Source organism: Cupressus sempervirens, chromosome 6, assembly GCF_028749045.1.
Source record: "Cupressus sempervirens isolate cs-2001-9-10 chromosome 6, ASM2874904v1, whole genome shotgun sequence".
NCBI lineage: Eukaryota > Viridiplantae > Streptophyta > Pinopsida > Cupressales > Cupressaceae > Cupressus > Cupressus sempervirens.
Window position 1 is genome coordinate 73,948,812 of NC_143123.1, and position 19,808 is coordinate 73,968,619.

General features: G+C 35.6%; 3 non-coding genes across 3 annotated transcripts; 1 reads left to right on the plus strand and 2 right to left on the minus strand.

Moving 5' to 3' along the window:
* Window positions 1–10,791: 10,791 nt before the first annotated feature.
* Window positions 10,792–10,864, minus strand: TRNAQ-UUG (transfer RNA glutamine (anticodon UUG)). Its single transcript has one exon. It is a non-coding gene; the product is annotated as a tRNA-Gln (tRNA).
* A 153-nt stretch (window positions 10,865–11,017) lies between these two features.
* TRNAT-UGU (transfer RNA threonine (anticodon UGU)) lies at window positions 11,018–11,090 on the plus strand. The gene has a single exon. It is a non-coding gene; the product is annotated as a tRNA-Thr (tRNA).
* A 1,152-nt stretch (window positions 11,091–12,242) lies between these two features.
* Window positions 12,243–12,329, minus strand: TRNAS-GGA (transfer RNA serine (anticodon GGA)). Its single transcript has one exon. It is a non-coding gene; the product is annotated as a tRNA-Ser (tRNA).
* Between the last annotated feature and the right edge of the window lie 7,479 nt (window positions 12,330–19,808).

A 19,808-nucleotide genomic window follows, 5' to 3' on the forward strand; every position in this document is an offset into this window, starting at 1 on the left:
CTTTAGGTAGATAGGTTTGTTGAATCTAACTCACCATACTCTTCCAATTTGCATAGGGTTTCTTTCCCTTTATCACTCTTTCATCTTGAGTGAATTTCCACCATGTGAGAGCTGCTCCTCCCATCCTTACCTTTTCTACATTAAATTTTGGGCTTCTATCACATTTTAACTCTCAAAGTAGTTTTAGATGCCTTCCAACCATTCCAAGATACGGTCAATATCGAGCTTCCCACTAAAAAGTGGCACTCCTTCCAAGGCCTTCTATTTATTGCCTTGATTTCTCTAAGAAAAGGTTCTTCAACTATTTTAGGATTAGGTGTGGGTTCCTAATCTTCATTAGATACCTGTTGCTTCTCCTTGCTACATTCCTCCTGGTGGTTGACCTTATTGGTCACTGCTTCAATCTTGAGATCTACTCTCTCAAGTGTTGTCTCCAAGGTTGTTATCTTAGCCTTCAACTCTAGGTTTTCCTCATCCTTCTCTTGAACCTTCTTAGTCAGCTTTGCATTTGTCACCATGGTGGATCCTATGGAGGGTTCCACTTCATAATTAGACATACACTTATATTTCCCAAAATCAAATTGCTCTGATACCAATTTGATAGGATTAGTCTAGGGTAGTTTAGGTAGATGATGTTCACTCCTTTATAACCCCTACTTACACAAGGTCAACCCAAATCACTTATAGACAACTTCCCCTTATACCAACCTACCCATTCAGGATTTCATACTAGCTTGAAACTTTCTTTTAGGCCTCCCTAATGTCTTATCTAATCTTGCAAGGGTTGGAGGCTCTTCCCAAGGTATCTTGGACTTCTTTCCAACCATCTTTCACAATCCATTCATTAGCTTTCTATTTGATCCCTTCAAACCAATGAAAAACTCCTTTTAGGCCTAATAACTCCAATTAGCCTTCCTAATGGACTAAAATTGAATTTTTGAAAATCTTTCCTTAACAAGATCATTAAAAAACTTTAGTTTGAGATACCCTTTTCAAATAACTTCAAGATTCACAAGGTTTTAGGTTCCCAAAATCTATCAGATGTCCTAACCAAATTATTGAGGATTTGCTAGGGTTTATTAGCAATTTAGACCAGTCAGGGGAAAATCTGCCCTTTTTCACTCACCAACAAATTTCAAATCTTATCCTTTTAGTCATGGTGTCTTAAAACTATACTCTATCCTTTCATAACACCCATCCCATTGAAAATACTTCACCCTTGCAAGAGATCTTCTTTCCTTGGCTCAATATTTAGTTGAGTACAACTATGTCTCGCCTAGGGCTTTCAAGGAAATTACTTGGCCCTTTAATTATTGCTCCATACTTCCTACTATACAATGTACAAGATGAATACTAGCATTTCTCAAGGTTTCATAGACTTCTAACCATAGGGAATGCTGGTAGACACCATTTTGTAAAGTTTGCCCCAGTACGGGCCAACAACCAAATAGTTTACAAAAACATTTATTGTAAACACAACCATATTGATAGAACTTTAAAACCAAAAGAAAAATAAATTAGTAAATTCTCAAAAACTAAAACTAAATTCCAGAACTCATAACCAACACTTTGTTATGGAATCCACTCTCTTTTATTCAAAAACTGTCATTATTTCTCTATTTGTTGTATGCATCTGTACTCCTCAAAGTTCCAACCCGTACAATGGTAACTTGGAGGGATTAAAAAACTCATTCCCCAACTAACTAAACCAAATTCAAACTTTTTTAACCTTCTTATTCCTTCTCACCACCTTTGCAAATTTTGACAACAAAAATTGCAAAAAATGCAAACTTGTCAATGTGCAATTTTTGCAAAATTGACAATTTTTGCATTTTGACACTTTAGACTTTGAAAGACTACATATTAAGACTCTAGAAAAACCATGGAATTCATTTATACCATTTTTGGTCCATTCCCATGCCTAACTACCCTTCTATTCTTATCTAGCCCTCTAAGAAAACTTTTTGCACCTTTGCCCCTAATTGAGAACATTTTGCGAATACAACATTACATCAAGTTGCTCATCATGCCTTGAATTATACCTTCACATGAATAAGGACCCCCCTAAAATAAGGACCTATTTATTATGTGTAAGTATTTCCAAGAATCTTATTGCTTCCTAATGACCTATACTAGGTGCTCATGCATGACAAGATTATCGTCAAAGAGTTAGGAAGCAGAAGTGATGAAGTGAGTTGCAGGGATCAAGGCGACACATATCCAAGGTTTAGGAAAAATGAAAGCAAAATGACCTTTATGAGTTTTGTTTTTAATTCTTTTTCAATAAACTTTATTTTTTTGTTTCTCAAAAGACTTTGTAAAGTAACAGTTTCGGAGAGCCATTATTTTGTGATATTTTAAATAGTGGTTCATTGAGTTTTTTAGGATCTTTTGGGTGAGCTTTAATTGAGTCTTCAGATTTTTTTTAATACTATTCTATGTTTTCTTACTTTTGAAAAATACTGTAATAAAATTACCATGTTGAAGCTCTACATATTTGATCTTTGAATTAGATTGTGTGAATACATTTCATTTGAAAGGATATCAATAGATAAATGTGATGAAGTTCTCTTTGATTTATATAGAATATGATAATCTTATCTATGAATGAGTTCCTATGAAATATATTAAGTTTCTAAAATCTCTTAGTTTAATATTTTTTTGTGTGAATTATATACATTTGCAAGCTTTCTAGTTAAAATCCCACATTTATTACTTTATGGTTAAAATTAAATTCAAGTTAATATTTTATTTTAGTTATAAATCATATGAAGGTGGTTGCCACCTTTGAAAATAGGTGAAGAATTATTGATGATACAATTAAGTGTGCTCCCCTTAATACCACAAGACACAACATAAACAAAGAAACAACATAATTTGAGAGAACAAAACATGGGCTTATTATTATTGCCACAAATGCAAAATTATAGATTTCAATATGTGAACCCATATAATAGTATATAAGATAGAGTTGTGACTATCACCCAAAATTACCCTAGACAACCTAAGAGCCTTCCTTATATAGGCATTTTTCACTTCTTAGGAAGGTTCTAGACTCTAATCCCTAACCAACCTCATATTGTATTATTTTATTATACTTTATTACATAGGATTGGCTCAAGATAATTTACAAATTAAATTTTTTGATGGGTCCACTTCTAGAGACAATAACTAACAAATGTTGACCCGATGGGCTATTGTAACCCTATTCTAGAATCATTGACTAAAGTTATACTAAGGCCAATTGTGCAAGCATCCATTAGCCAAGGTTTGACCTCATTTAAAATCCATTTAGGCCTTCATTGCTAGATATGAATTTTGGATAGCCAAAATTCATACAAAGAAATGCAATAATTGCACTAATACATATGATATAACAATGAAACTCATTTGGCAAGTTGGTATGTTTAAGATGAACCACCATATACGAGATTAGAAAAATATGAGCACATAATACCAAGCTTCTTAGCCAAAGGTGAATGTTGAAGGGGAGAATTAGGTAGGGGTTCCACTGGATCATAGTAGTGAGGCTAAAGTTCTAGTTCATGAAGGCAGTGTGATCAGTACTAATAAAGGGGATGAAGAAGAAAGTGGGGAGATCCATATTGATAACACTTTTGAAGATGTTTATGTATCATCTGATGAACCTAAATGCATCATCACAAGTAAGGAAACTCAATATCTAGTTGAACCTCTTGCAGATGTTATTGCCATAGAAAGTGATCAAAGAAGGGGGTTGTTAAGGAAATCTCTAAAGCTCTACAGGGGGCAAAGGAGGACTTTGGTGGAGATTGGACTCAAGTTGGGGGTAAAAGAATCACTAAATCTAAAAAGAAAAATAAGGTTGTATCTTCAAAAAAGATTAAAGAGAATGCTTTGTTAAATACTAGGGGTAATAAGAAAGGAGATATCCCTAGCACACCTTTGGGAAAAGACAATAAAAAAGGTGAATTTAAGAGCAACAAGGCCAGGGATTGCTATCTACCTGAAACACCATTGGGTAAAGGTTTTAAGGTTGGAGATGTTGGTTTATCTCCTTCTCTACTAGATAGACCATCTAATGTACAGAGAAGAATTGTTGAGACTAATAGAAGTATAGTAGATGGTAGTCAAAGGACTATCTTAGACTCAAAAAATTTCCATAAGAAATGAAGTTCATATCATGGAATATCAGAGGATTAAATAATCCTCACAAGCAAGATATTATGAAAAATATGATTAGAGATAACAAATTGGATATTGTACTAATTCAAGAAACAAAAATGTTAAAGGATAAAGTGGAAAGTCTCTTAGTTTTTCAAGGAGGCAATATTATTGGGAATGATTTTGATGGGGCCTCTGGTGGTATCACAATATATTGGAATGAAAAATGTATTAATGGGGAACTTATCTCTCATAATAGAAATATGATGAACATTAGATTTACTAATTCTAAGGATGGCTCTATATGGGTTCGTACTAATGTTTATGCTTGCAATTCTAAGTGAAGTAGAAAGGAACTTTGGGAAGATATCACCACTCAAAGAAAAAAAATTGTGGAGAATTGGATGATTATGGGGATTTTAATACTCCTCTGAAAGAAAATGAAAAGATGGGAGGAAGTGAGACTAACTTGGGTAACAGATTGGATTTAATGGATTTTACTAGCAATCATCTATTACATGATATGGATTTGCATGAGATTGACTATACTTGGACCCATAGAAGAACTGGAAAGGACCTCATTCAAGTCAAGTTGGATAGAGCTCTTATTAGTAGTGATTGGTTTTTGAAATATAAATGCTCTCTTTCTACTCAGGATCGTATTGGCTCAAATCACTACCCCATTTTTCTTGTGGCTGATTTGTTAACCTTTAAGAAGAACTATCCCTTTAGGTTCAAAAAAATATGGACTCTCCATCCAGGACTAGAAAATCTTGTTAAGGAATGGTTGAGCATTCGAGTGGAGGGTGCTACCATGTTCAAAATTGCAAGTAAGTTCAAAAATGTTTTAAAAATATATTAAAAGATGGAATAAGGATACTTTTGGGAACATTTTTGAGAATAAAAAAGAAGGTTCTGGAGGAGCTTAAAGAAATTTAGGACAGTATTCAAATTGATGGATATGGGACTATTTCTAGGGAAGAAGAGAGTGTGAAATTGACTAAGATTCATGATATTATTACTAAGGAGGAGATGTTCTAAAGGCAACGATCTAGAAAAGGTTTTTTGAAGGAAGGAGATCATAATACTAAGTACTTCCACATGACTATTTTGAAGCATAGGATGACTAACAAAATTTCTAGACTCAATCCTAATGGGGGTACTATGGAGGATGAGGAGATCATTTAAAGGGAAGCCATGGATTGTTTCAATAACTTATTGCAAGGTGGTCCCAATTGAGACAAGGAGAAGAAAAATATGTTTTTGGACTATATCCCAAGTTGTATTTCAAAGGATCATAATAAATTCCTCACTTCTATTCTATCTAATGAAGAAATTACCAATGTTGTTTTCTCATTTGATGGAGACAAGGCACTAGAGCTAGATGGCTTTCCTTTCCTATTTTTTCATAAGTATTGGTATATCATTAGTGTTTTTTTTGTAATGGGGTTAAGGAGTTTTTTGGTTCTAGGAAAATTCTTAAAGAATTGAATGGTACCTTCCTTGCTTTGATTCCAAAAAAGTCAGGTGTTGATAGTATGGACTAGTTTTCAACCAATCAGTCTTTGTAATTTTTTTTATAAAATTATATCTAAAGTGCTATCTCTCAGTTTTTTTCTCTTCTCCCTAGTTTGATTTCTAGGCAGCAAAATGGTTTTGTTCTTGGTAGGTAGATCTTAGATTCAATTATCTTGGTGCATGAAAATATTCACTCTCTCACCATATTTGAGAAAGAGGGATTCCTCCTTAAACATGATCTATCCAAAGCTTATGATAGAGTGGATTGGGCTTTTTTCCAAAGAGGGCTTGAAGCTTTTGGTTTTAATAAGAGATTTAGGGAACTAGTCCTTATGTTGGTTTCTTCTATTACTATCTCGGAATTAGTGAATGGTTCACCAACTCCTTTTTTGAGCTTCACATGGTTTGAGGCAAGGGGGTCTACTTTTGTCTATCCTCTTCATTATAATGGCTAAATGTTTGCGAAGATTTGTGGAAAAATTGGTGAATGTGGGGGATTTTGTTGGTTTCAAACCCTTGTCTAAAGAGCTGATTTGTTCTCATCAATAATTTGTGGATGATTCTATAGTGATGGGAGAAGCTTCAGTTAGAAATGCTAGGAACATACAGAATGCTCTAGAGGATTATGGGCAAGCTTTTAGTCCAATTATTAACTAGAACAAAAATGTGATATATTTCATCAATGTTAATGATATTAGATAGAATAAAATTAAAATAATTATTGGCTGTGAGATTGGCACCTTACTGGGTTCTTATTTGGGATTGCCCCTTTGTATGGACCCACCTGCGATCTTTTGGAGTTCATTGATCGATAAAATTCATTCAAAGTTAGCAGGGTGGAAAGGTTCCCTCCTTAGTTAGGCTAGTAAGGTTATTGTCCTCAAATCCATATTACAAGATTGTTTCACTATATGCCTTGAGTTTTTTTAAGATTCCTAGAAAGTTTATGCTAGAAATTGAAAAAATTGAAAAGCTTTTCTTATGGACGAGTATGGAAAAAAAGAAAAGACTAGCCTTGATTACCTAGGAGAAAGTTTGCATGCCTTTGAATAAAGGAGGCCTTAGCCTTAGAAGGGTTACCACTATGAATGATTCTTTTCTTGTCAAGTTGTTATGGAGATGGCATAAAGAGAAAGGTGAATGGTGTGATGTTTGGAATGATAAATACAATAGGGAGAATCAAGATCTTAAACACTTTCTTAACAATGAGTCTTTGTAAGGGGGTTCAATGATTTGGAGACATGGTAAAAAAAAAAAAGATTTAGAAATTACATAACAAATTATATCTTTATCCTTAAAAAAAGATTGTCTCGAAGTTCGCAATTCTATAAGATATAAAGATTTAAAAAATTACATAACAAATTATATGTAAAAAAAAAGATAGATTTCAGAACTGCCAAAACTGAATATCTGAAAGAACAGAAACGCTTCCAACGGGAGGCAAAACGCCTTGCAAGGAACGAAGAGTTAAAGGAGGAGATGAAACTTAGGGGAGAAGAAGTAGTGGAACCACAACCACAATTAGAAAAAGACAAATTAGCCTATCGGGAAATGGCCAAAAATATTTATACTTGGAGAATGAAATTCGAGCTCGAAAAACTGCCGCTAACTCCTTGGGTTCACAAGTTCAAACATGCGGCTCGTTTTTTTGATAAGAAAAAATTAGGCAGCAAAACTGCGGCAGCTAACTTAGTTTTTCCATATGCCGAAAAGGGAGATCTTGACTTTGAATTATTGGATACTGTATTGTATCTCAAAAGTGTCTTCCCGAAACATAATGATATACGTAGAATTTTTTGTGAGGCAACCCGAAGATCTATTCCACTTGTACCGGGGTAATTTGATGACCGATTCTTTGTATATAAAATTGCATGTCTTTTATTCAAACTAAAGAAGAAAAAGATTAATGTCAATCTTTTTGATAGATCTCAACGACGAAGAACAAATGAAAAGATTTCAAGTTCTTTCATTTTCGAAGATCTTTTTCTTCCAATACGTCGCAGAGAATTTTGAATTTTGAATCTTTTGAATCTGGAAAACCATTTGGATGAGAGTGTAAGATTAAGTAGTCAAGAGATACCAAATGACCAAGGTCTAATGAAAAAAAATGAACATCTGATCGTAGATACAAGGCAAAAGATAAGACGTTTTCTTTGGCCTCGTTATCGATTCGAAGATCTTATTTGCATGAATAGATTTTGGTGGAATACCAATAATGGTAGTCGATTTGCTATGTTGAGGGTACGCATGTATCCTAAAATAGATCATTGGGAACATATTCAAAGTAATTTGTATTTTCTAAGGCTAAAGCACAGTTTTATTTCGATAAGAGAGATTGTTAAAAAATTTGGAAATCATGCCAAAAGTTTATTGGGTACGAAACAGTCGCCGGTTGCTGGACAGTCAGATGGAAGGTGGAAAATGGGAGGACTGTTCTTTTTTGGGATGATATTTGGATTCTTGATCACCCACTTAGTGCTAATCAAAGGTGGAATGGTTTTATGGAGCAGTGTAAGATTCTCTTTGGGATTTTTGTAGAAGACTATTGGGAGGAGAATAATTGGTTGGACTTCAAGAGAGTGGATAGAAACTTGAATGATGTCAACAAGATTCTAAATATTATCTTTTTAAGCCATGAGGAGGATGCTCTGATATGGATATATAATCCTAATGGATTTTTTTAGTGTCCTCGGTGTATGCTAATGATTTTGAAGAACATCATGAGCCCAATTGGGCTAAAGCTTGGTTTAAAGGTATGACTCCAAAAGTCAACATATATTTTTTGGATTCTTCTGTAGGGAAATTTTTTGACAACGGATAATTTATTGAAGAGAGGGTTCAACATAGTTAATAGATGTTATCTATGTAAGAATGATGTTAAATTGGTTAACCACATGATTATCCAATGTTCTTATACTTAAGTATCTAGAGTTCACGACCCTATGGCTGTCAAAGATTGTCTCGAAGTTCGCCCAAAAAAAGCTCGGCAGTTAATAATTATAAAGCCCTTTGAGAGGCTCGAGGAAAAGGAAGAACAGGAGAAAGAAGAGGAGGAAGAACCAAAGAATGAGGCCTTAGAAACAACAAAGGCCTTAGAAACAACAAAAAAAGGGTTGTTTAAACCTTTAGCTCTTGAAGAAGAAACTCTTGAACAAGAAGAAGCGGACAATGGGGGGGATGAAGAAGAGGATCCTGTAACCAAAGATATATACGTCTTTAGTTATCCTTATGAAGGAGATTTTCGTCGAGATTTGGTAAAAGGAGCTGTCCGTTTTCAATGACGAAAAGTTTCAGCAATCAACCATTGGATACCGAGACCAGAGTCGATTCTTTTCGGGAGACTAAGATCAATGACTCAAAAGTCATCACATCACAAACCTGTGCCTAAGAAGGACGAAAAAAAGAGAAGAACTCCGAGATCCTTAAGAATTCGCGAACAATTTTTGGAAAGACGCAAAAGACAAAAAGAAGATCGGCGCCGCCGAACACAGCAAACCTTCGACGGGGAAGTGGTTCACTATGTCAGAGCTGCTCTCTTGTTTACTCATACATATTTAAGGAAACGATTGTATTTGCCTACTTTGATAATAGCTAAAAATATTGGTCGTATTTTACTGTTTCAAGTTCCCGAATGGGAGCAAGATTGGAAAATCATGGAAAAGGAATCATATCTCAAATGTAATTATGATGGATATGAATTGATGGACCTGGATGTCCCGAAAAAGTTCCTAAAAGATTACATCAAAGAAGGTATTCAAATCAAGATTGTATATCCTTTTCGCTTAAAACCTTGGTATGAACCTAATTCTGTTGAGATTGAAAAAAAAACAACAGGATACTTAACTATCTATGGTACAGAAATTGAATCACCTTTTGGTAATCCACCAAACGTACCTTCTTTTTGGGAACCTATTGGCAAATGCATTTGGAATTATACGTCCGATCGGGCAAAACCTATTATCGAACCTATCCGCGAATTGATAAATCTTATCTGCGAATTTCTAAATGAAATACAAAAGATAGGAAAAGAAATACAAAAGATAGGAAAAGAATTATCACACTGACTTCTTTTTTGGTACAAGTAGCTACCGGTTTTGCTATGACTTTTTACTATCGCCCCACCGTTCTAGAAGCTTTTGCCTCTATTCAATACATAATGACTGAAGTGAACTTTGGCTGGCTAATTCGATCGGTCCATCGGTGGTCGGCAAGTATGATGGGAGCTTTCCTTCTACACGGGGGGGCGTTTACTAAACGAGTATTAAGCGAAAACGGTCGTATGATGATTCATCAACCTCATATGTCTCCTTATGATCGTCGTCGCCATGACGAATCCGACTCCGATGCAGAGTTTATGAGCCTATTGCGGACTTATATTTTGGAAACTTATATAAGAAGGACAAGGCAAGAACCCGAACTAATTGAATGTCTCTTAGAAAGAGATATTTTTCTGGAACCAGAGGACGCAAAAAGTGTTTGTCTTATCGATGAAATAGGCGCAGAAGGAATGGCAAATCTATGGGCTCTTTTTGGCAATTATAATTATCATGAACGTAAAATGCGTTATAGCAATGATGATAGATGTGATCATATCTATCATATTGGTGAGGACAATGATTATAGTGGGGATAATTATCAAATATTTATAGAGTTTCAAATTCTCGTACAATTATGACTTCCAAAAATGGATTGTATCCAATCCAAATTATGTTGATTTGTTAGAATAGCTTCCGTTGAGTCTCTGCACCTATCCCGTTCTCGGAAAGGAAACTATTGTCTCTAGAAATCGGATTTGGCTCAGGATTGCCCATTCAAAATATCCCAGGGTTCCCTGGATTTGGATGCTATCGCTTGGTAAGTTTCCATACCAAGGCTCAAAAAATTTAAGTCCGTAGCGTCTACCGATTTCGCCATATCCCCTTCTTGTAGAAAAAAATCATAAAACAATAATTGCATCCCATCAATTATTTCATTTGCATGAGCATTATATTCTTTCTGCATTTTTGATGCAATGTTGTTATCGTCCCATCCTACACCGCAAAAATATCCCTTTCTCTATTTAGAATCTTATCGAAATCATCTTTTCCTTCTATAAGTCTTTTTTTTTTCAATTCAATAATACTGTTCCACCTGGGACGGAAGGATTCGAACCTTCGAAATAACAGGACCAAAACCTGCTGCCTTACCGCTTGGCCACGCCCCATTATTGTTTTATAATAATCCATTAAGATAAATTGACGCAATGTTTTGAATCTGAATTGCATTATTATAATTCGATTCGCTATGTATAATTCTAGCGATTTCGAAGAGATCTTTTCAGCCAATAAGCATGTGACTACATACTGCATGCATATGAGCCTGCTTAGCTCAGAGGTGAGAGCGTCGCACTTGTAATGCGATGGTCATCGGTTCGATCCCGATAGCTGGCTTGTTTTTATTCTTTCCACTTCTTACCATTATCAACCATAGATCGTTAAAATCTATGAAATAAGGAAAAGGCTCTTACTTTTCGTATCGTCGGCCCGTCGGGTCTGTCGTGGCATGATTCGTTTCAACTAGAAACGAAATCAATGATTGAAACATATCTTTTTTTTCTCTCTACAATATTTTTATTTTCAAATTGAAGATAATTTGTTTCTCTCTCTGTATATAAAATCATTCCAATATTCGTGCTGTTTATATTATTCCTCTTTCCAACATTAATTTATGTCTATGTCATTTCTTGAAATAAGGAGTTTTTTATGTCCCGTTATCGCGGACCTCGTTTAAAAATAATAAGTCGTCTCAAAACTTTACCAGGACTAAGTAAGAAAACACCCAACAGAATTCAAAAGCCTATTAAAAAAAAACATTCTAAACCTCTTAAATCTTCTCAATATCCTGTCCGTCTAAAAGAAAAACAAAGATTACGTTTTCATTATGGACTTCCAGAGCGCCAATTACTTCAATATGTTCGTATTGCTAGAAGAGCCAAGGGATCAACAGGTCAGGTTCTATTACAATTACTGGAAATGCGCTTGGATAATATCCTTTTTCGATTGGGTATGGCGCTTACTATTCCTGAAGCCAGACAATTAGTCAACCATAGGCATATCCTGGTCAATGGTCGTATAGTAGATATACCAAGTTATCATTGCAAACCCCAAGATTTAATTTCTATAAAAGAGAAACAAGGATTGAGAAATATAGTGAAGAAAAATATAGAGATTTTTCAAAAGGATAAAATGAGGGTGCCCCCCCATTTAAATCGGATTAAACAAAAGTCACAGTATAGTGGATTAGTCAAAAAAATAATAGATAATAAGTGTATCGGTTTGAAGATTAATGAATTATTGGTCGTAGAATACTATTCCCGTCGAGTTTAAATTATTCCCAGTTTTAAGGGAATGAAAAGAAAGGATTTCTGCACATCTGTTCCTTTGTATGTTACATAACAATGTCATTGTTATTCAATTCAATATTTATTTTTTTTTTCAATATTTTTTTCTCTACCCCGAAATGGAAGGAGATTGTGGGAAAATGAAACCATCCTATCGGGTTTAGATTAATGATAAAACGATGCAAAAAAGAATACAAATATACGGAAAGAGAGGGATTCGAACCCCCGATAAACAGAAGCCTACATAGCAGTTCCAATGCTACGCCTTGAACCGCTCAGCCATCTTTCCTACACCTTTATTTGTTGACAAAATGAAAACAACAAGTTTTTTTCTAATTCATGCCCAAAAATGAGATAACTGACTTTTGCATAAGTCAAGTATTTTTGAATAAAGACAGACAGAAGAAAGAGTATTTTACCAAAGTTGCTTTTCTTCTTATTTCAAGATATTATTTTCTTTCATCAATCTAATATTATTCTTTTAGAATATTAGAGTTTTAATTGCCCGATCCAATTGTGAAATTAAGCCAGATCTATTGATAGATTCTATAATTATTATATTCTATAATTATTATAGAATAATTGAATAATTTCCTATAATTATTCTTAATAATTCTTCGGTCGGTAAGTCAAATTAATGGTACAAATTGTACCATAATGACACAAATTCTATCATAATGATATGTTCAATAGATTCTATACTTATATAATAAGTATGCACAAACACAATCAATCATCATTTTTTCATTTTATGCCAATTTGCCGTTTACTTACTCGTTTGATCATTGGGGTCGTGAGTAACCGAGCGTGAAACATAAACATTTTCTCAAATTTTTTTTATTGATTGCTATCAATTTGAATAAACTCTTTCAAATATTCCCAATTTTTCTTTATTCAGTTTACATATTTGCGATCGTAAGAAAATTTATTATGCTATTGTGCATTGGCAAATAATTTTGTTCATGGAATCATTTTCGTATGGGGAATGAAAGAAATTATAAAATTTATAAATTGACTATGCCTAGATCTCAGAGAAATGACAATTTTATCGACAAGACTTTCACAATTGTAGCGGATATATTATTGCAGATAATCCCAATGGCCTCAGGGGAGAAAAAGGCATTTACCTATTACAGAGATGGTGTGATTTGATTTTTTTTCTTTCTACTTTTTTTTATATTCTATTTATTAAAAGTGAAAACTGACGTTTAGTGAAGGTGAGTTTTCTAAATAGAACAATTCTTTCTGTCGTGTATCCCCGATTTATGCAACCTTAGATGCTTTGATCTTCTGAGATTCTAGTATTAAGCGAAAGGTTATATCTATTACATAGATGTTAATGGTCAAATCTATATGATAGGTGTGCATAAGGGAAAAAGCACTACGCGTTAAAATCGACAACACAAATGCTTCGTTATAATAAATAAAATAAGAATATAGAATACATTTTTTATTTTTATTTTTATTAAGGGTTAGTTAGAATGGTTGAGGCAACAAACATCCATCTCGTTTGTATTTCGGATACCGCTAGAACCATCGGAGACTGTTGGAGTGAATAATTCCCATAAAATACAATGCGTTAAGGACAAAGAAATTGTTAGAGGTTATGTTTGTAGTGCTAAGCTAAAATACTTTATTATTGATTCTAAATAATAAAAAAATCTTTGCAAGAAGGATAGCTAGAGATTCATTGGAAATACACTAGTTCCTGCTAATTCATAATCATAAGGAAAATCTTTTTTCTTGTCAATTGAATTGATTACTTTCCTTATTCTGTACTTATTCTGTAAAAAAAGGAGGAGCCGTATGAGGTGAAATTCTCATGTACGGTTTTGAAGTGGAGATCATTTCAATTGAATGAACGACCGTAACGAATGTCAGCTCAATCCGAAGGGGAATATGCGAAAGCTTTACAAAATTATTATGAAGCCATGCGACCGGAAATTGACCCCTATGACCGAAGTTATATATTGTATAATATAGGTCTTATCCACACAAGTAATGGGGAACATACTAAGGCTTTAGAATATTATTTCCAGGCATTAGAACGAAACCCGTCTTTACCACAAGCTCTTAATAACACGGCCTTGATCTGTCATTACGTGCAGCTATCTGTACTATAGAATGAATTCGTTTAGTACGAAAAAAAAAGAGGCTTTCTACATATGCACCGTCCAAAACAACAGTTTTTTATCAGCTGTAGTCAAAAGAATACCCCTCATAGGAGCCCAAATATGAATGGGTAAATATAGCCTGGATAGTCCATGGATAAAATAAAATCAATTCAATTGATGGAGAAAGCACCATAAAGATCAATTATTGAAAGTTCGGGCTGATACGATCAAATCTGCTCATGGGCAAAAATAAGGAATCTATTTATGTAGTAGAGTTGATTTACTAGGTTATTGAGCAGCGGTGTAGCATCAGATCCTAAAGACGTGAAGTAATACTTTCTTGGTAGGAAAGTATTACTTCAAAAATTTCTATATAGAACATAGATAGTTACCTCTTAAAAAGATTTTTATCTGGATAATCTGAAGTAGACCTCTTTATTTCTAATACTTCATCTTTTTACGGTGGGAGAAAAGAGAAAACCTAATCATTTATCGAAAGTGAAGTTTGAAACTCATGTCATTGACCCATTCTGTTCTTTCGATTAAGCTGAACGTATTTACCTACCCTATTTTGGAAGTTTGGGTACAAGGACTAAAGAATAGTTAATTGAGCCATATGAGGTAGGAAACTCTCAAGTATGGTTCTAAGGGAAGAAAAATTTTAGAAGTTACTCTATCCCGACCGAGGAGAACAGGCCATTCAACAGGGAGATCCTGAAATTGCGGAAGCTTGGTTTGATCAAGCTGCTGAATATTGGAAGCAAGCTATAGCACTTGCTCCAAGCAATTATATTGAAGCACAAAATCGGTTAAAGATTACAGGACGTTTTCGAGAATGAAAATCTCTCGATTCCTATAGTCAAGATGATGAAATTTACCATGCTATTCGAACGAATTAGCTTCTCTTATTGCATAATCATTATGAAAAAATATAAAATAGAACAAAGAATACAATCTATGGATTGTTAAAAAAATCCTTTTAATATGAGTCAATATCGTCCATAAATAGAATTTATGAAAGATTTATTAATATAACATATGGGTCCAGAGATATGGATAAATAAATCTGGATATGAAAATAATGATTGTATCATATTTATATATCTTACCACTGGGCGAGAAAGTTTTATATCTCGTAACGGTCCATTAAGCACCTATCGGATATGTCATAATAAATTTGAACATCTGCCTCAAATGGACTTCCGTATCATAGTCGCTCCAGTTCTAAACTGGGAAATAAAGAGAGGGACGAGTTTAGAATATATAGTCATTTTTCTTTTTATTTTTTAATTTGGCGGGTTTTTTCTCATGTCTCGTCTGGAAAGAGGAGAACTCAATGACCATTCGTTCACCGAAAGAAGTAAAGATCATAGTGGAGAGGGATCCTGTTAAAACCTCATTTGAAAAATGGGCTAAACCTGGTCATTTCTCAAAGACACTAGCTAAGGGACCCAATACTACCACCTGGATCTGGAACCTACATGCTGATGCTCATGATTTTGATAGCCATACCAATGATTTGGAAGAGATCTCTCGCAAAGTATTTAGTGCTCATTTTGGTCAATTAGCCATCATATTTATTTGGCTAAGTGGGATGTACTTTCACGGTGCTCGTTTCTCCAATTATGAAGCATGGTTAGGCGATCCTACTCACATTAAACCCAGTGCTCAGGTAGTTTGGCCGATAGTAGGCCAAGAAATTTTGAATGGAGATGTGGGTGGAGGTTTTCGAGGAATACAAATCACCTCTGGGTTCTTCCAAATTTGGCGAGCATCCGGAATAACTAGTGAATTGCAACTTTACTGCACCGCAATCGGTGCATTGATCTTTGCAGCGTTAATGCTTTTTGCTGGTTGGTTCCATTATCACAAAGCTGCTCCAAAATTGGCTTGGTTCCAAGATGTAGAATCCATGTTGAACCACCATTTAGCAGGGTTACTAGGACTTGGCTCTCTATCTTGGGCAGGACACCAAATACACGTTTCTTTACCTATTAATCAACTCTTAGATGCTGGAGTGGACCCTAAAGAGATACCGCTTCCTCATGAATTTATTTTCAATCGTGAGCTTTTAGCTCAACTTTATCCCAGTTTCGCTGAGGGATTGACCCCATTTTTCACTCTGAATTGGTCAAAATATTTAGACTTTTTGACTTTTCGTGGAGGGCTCAACCCAGTAACGGGGGGTCTGTGGCTGACCGATACTGCACACCACCATTTGGCTATTGCAGTTCTTTTTCTAATCGCTGGTCATATGTATAAAACCAATTGGGTTATTGGCCATAACCTCAAGGATATTTTGGAGGCTCATAAAGGTCCATTTACAGGGGAAGGACATAGAGGTCTTTACGAGATCTTAACTACTTCATGGCATGCTCAATTAGCTCTTAACCTAGCTATGTTAGGATCTTTAACTATTGTCGTAGCTCATCATATGTATTCTATGCCTCCCTATCCATATCTAGCTACTGACTATGGTACCCAACTATCTCTGTTCACGCACCATATGTGGATTGGTGGATTTCTCATAGTTGGCGCTGCTGCACATGCAGCTATTTTTATGGTAAGAGACTATGATCCGACTACTCAGTACAACAATCTTTTAGACCGTGTTCTGAGACATCGTGATGCAATTGTATCACACCTCAACTGGGTATGTATTTTCTTAGGTTTCCATAGTTTTGGTCTATATATTCATAATGATACTATGAGTGCTTTAGGACGTCCTAAAGATATGTTTTCAGATACTGCTATCCAATTACAACCTATCTTTGCTCAATGGATACAAAACACTCATGCTTTAGCACCCAGTTTGACAGCTCCTGATGCAACAGCAAGTACCAGCTTAACCTGGGGAGGTGGTGATTTGATAGCAGTAGGTGCCAAAGTGGCCTTGTTGCCTATTCCATTAGGAACTGCGGATTTTTTAGTGCACCATATTCATGCATTTACTATCCATGTGACTGTATTAATATTACTTAAAGGTGTTTTATTTGCTCGTAGTTCTCGTTTAATACCCGATAAAGTGAATCTTGGTTTTCGTTTTCCTTGCGATGGGCCTGGTAGAGGAGGAACATGCCAAGTATCTGCCTGGGATCATGTCTTCTTAGGGTTATTCTGGATGTACAATGCAATTTCGGTAGTAATATTTCATTTTAGTTGGAAAATGCAGTCCGATGTTTGGGGTAGTATAAGTGATCAGGGAGTGGTAACTCATATTACAGGAGGAAACTTTGTGCAGAGTTCCGTTACAATTAACGGGTGGCTCCGTGACTTTCTATGGGCACAAGCTTCTCAAGTAATCCAATCTTACGGTTCTTCATTATCTGCATATGGTCTTTTATTCTTAGGTGCTCATTTCGTTTGGGCCTTTAGTTTAATGTTCCTATTTAGTGGCCGTGGATATTGGCAAGAACTTATTGAATCTATTGTTTGGGCCCATAATAAATTAAAAGTTGCTCCTGCTATCCAGCCAAGAGCCTTGAGTATTGTTCAAGGACGCGCTGTAGGAGTAGCTCATTACCTTCTGGGTGGAATTGCCACAACATGGGCGTTCTTCCTAGCAAGAATTATTGCAGTAGGATAATGGCTAGGAGGATAAAGCATTATGGCATCAAGATTTCCAAAGTTCAGCCAAGGCTTGGCCCAGGACCCAACTACTCGTCGTATTTGGTTTGGTATTGCTACTGCACATGACTTTGAGAGTCATGATGATATTACCGAAGAGCGCCTTTATCAAAAGATTTTTGCTTCTCACTTTGGTCAGTTAGCTATAATCTTTCTGTGGACCTCTGGTAATTTGTTCCACGTAGCTTGGCAAGGCAATTTCGAAGCATGGGTCCACGACCCCTTACATATAAGACCTATTGCTCATGCAATTTGGGATCCTCATTTTGGTCAATCGGCCGTAGAAGCCTTTACCCGAGGAGGTGCTCCCGGTCCAGTAAATATTGCTTATTCCGGTGTTTATCAGTGGTGGTATACAATTGGTTTACGCACTAATGAAGATCTTTATATTGGAGCTCTTTTCTTGCTATTTCTTTCTGCTCTCTTTTTAACAGCGGGTTGGTTGCATCTACAACCTCAATGGAAACCAAGTGTTTCATGGTTTAAAAATGCCGAATCTCGTCTAAATCATCATTTATCAGGGCTCTTCGGAGTCAGTTCTTTGGCTTGGACGGGGCATTTAGTTCATGTGGCTATTCCTGAATCAAGAGGAGAGCACATAAGGTGGGATAATTTTTTAGATGTAGTACCACATCCCCAAGGGTTGGAACCACTTTTTACAGGTCAGTGGAATCTTTATGCTCAAAATCCTGATTCCAGCAGTCATTTATTTGGTACCGCTAAAGGGGCGGGAACTGCTATTCTAACTCTTCTCGGGGGATTCCATCCACAAACTCAAAGTTTGTGGCTAACTGATATCGCGCATCATCATTTAGCTATTGCATTTGTGTTTTTCATTGCTGGTCATATGTATAGAACCAACTTTGGGATTGGACACAGCATAAAAGATATTTTAGAAGCACATGTTCCTCCGGGAGGCTTATTAGGACGCGGGCATAAGGGTCTTTACAACACAATCAATAACTCTCTTCACTTTCAATTAGGTCTTGCTCTAGCTTCTTTGGGAGTTGTTACTTCTTTAGTAGCTCAACACATGTATTCTTTGCCTGCCTATGCATTCATAGCACAAGATTTTACTACTCAAGCTGCTTTATATACTCATCATCAATACATTGCCGGATTCATTATGACGGGGGCATTTGCTCATGGAGCTATATTTCTCATTAGAGATTATAATCCAGAACAAAATAAGGATAATGTATTGGTGAGAATGTTGGAGCATAAGGAAGCCATAATATCTCATTTGAGTTGGGTTAGTTTATTCCTAGGTTTTCATACCTTGGGACTTTATGTTCATAACGATGTTATGCTCGCTTTTGGTACTCCAGAAAAGCAAATCTTGATTGAGCCTATATTTGCTCAATGGATACAATCTGCTCATGGTAAGGCCTTATATGGCTTTGATGTGCTCTTATCTTTAGCAAATGATCCAGCATTCAATGCCGGAAAAAGCTTATGGTTACCCGGTTGGTTGAATGCTATTAACGATAATAAAAATTCACTCTTCTTAACAATTGGTCCCGGAGACTTTTTGGTTCATCATGCTATTGCTCTAGGTTTGCATACGACTACATTGATTTTAGTAAAAGGTGCTTTAGATGCGCGCGGTTCTAAGCTAATGCCCGATAAGAAAGATTTTGGTTATAGTTTTCCTTGCGATGGTCCGGGACGGGGCGGTACTTGCGATATTTCGGCCTGGGATGCTTTTTATTTAGCAGTTTTCTGGATGTTGAATACCATTGGATGGGTTACTTTCTATTGGCATTGGAAACATATAACCTTATGGCAGGGAAATGTAGCTCAATTTAATGAGTCTTCCACTTATTTAATGGGGTGGTTAAGAGATTATCTTTGGTTAAATTCTTCACAACTAATTAATGGATACAATCCTTTTGGTATGAACAGTTTATCTGTTTGGGCGTGGATGTTCTTATTTGGACATCTTGTTTGGGCTACTGGATTTATGTTTCTTATTTCTTGGCGTGGATATTGGCAAGAACTGATTGAAACTCTTGCATGGGCTCATG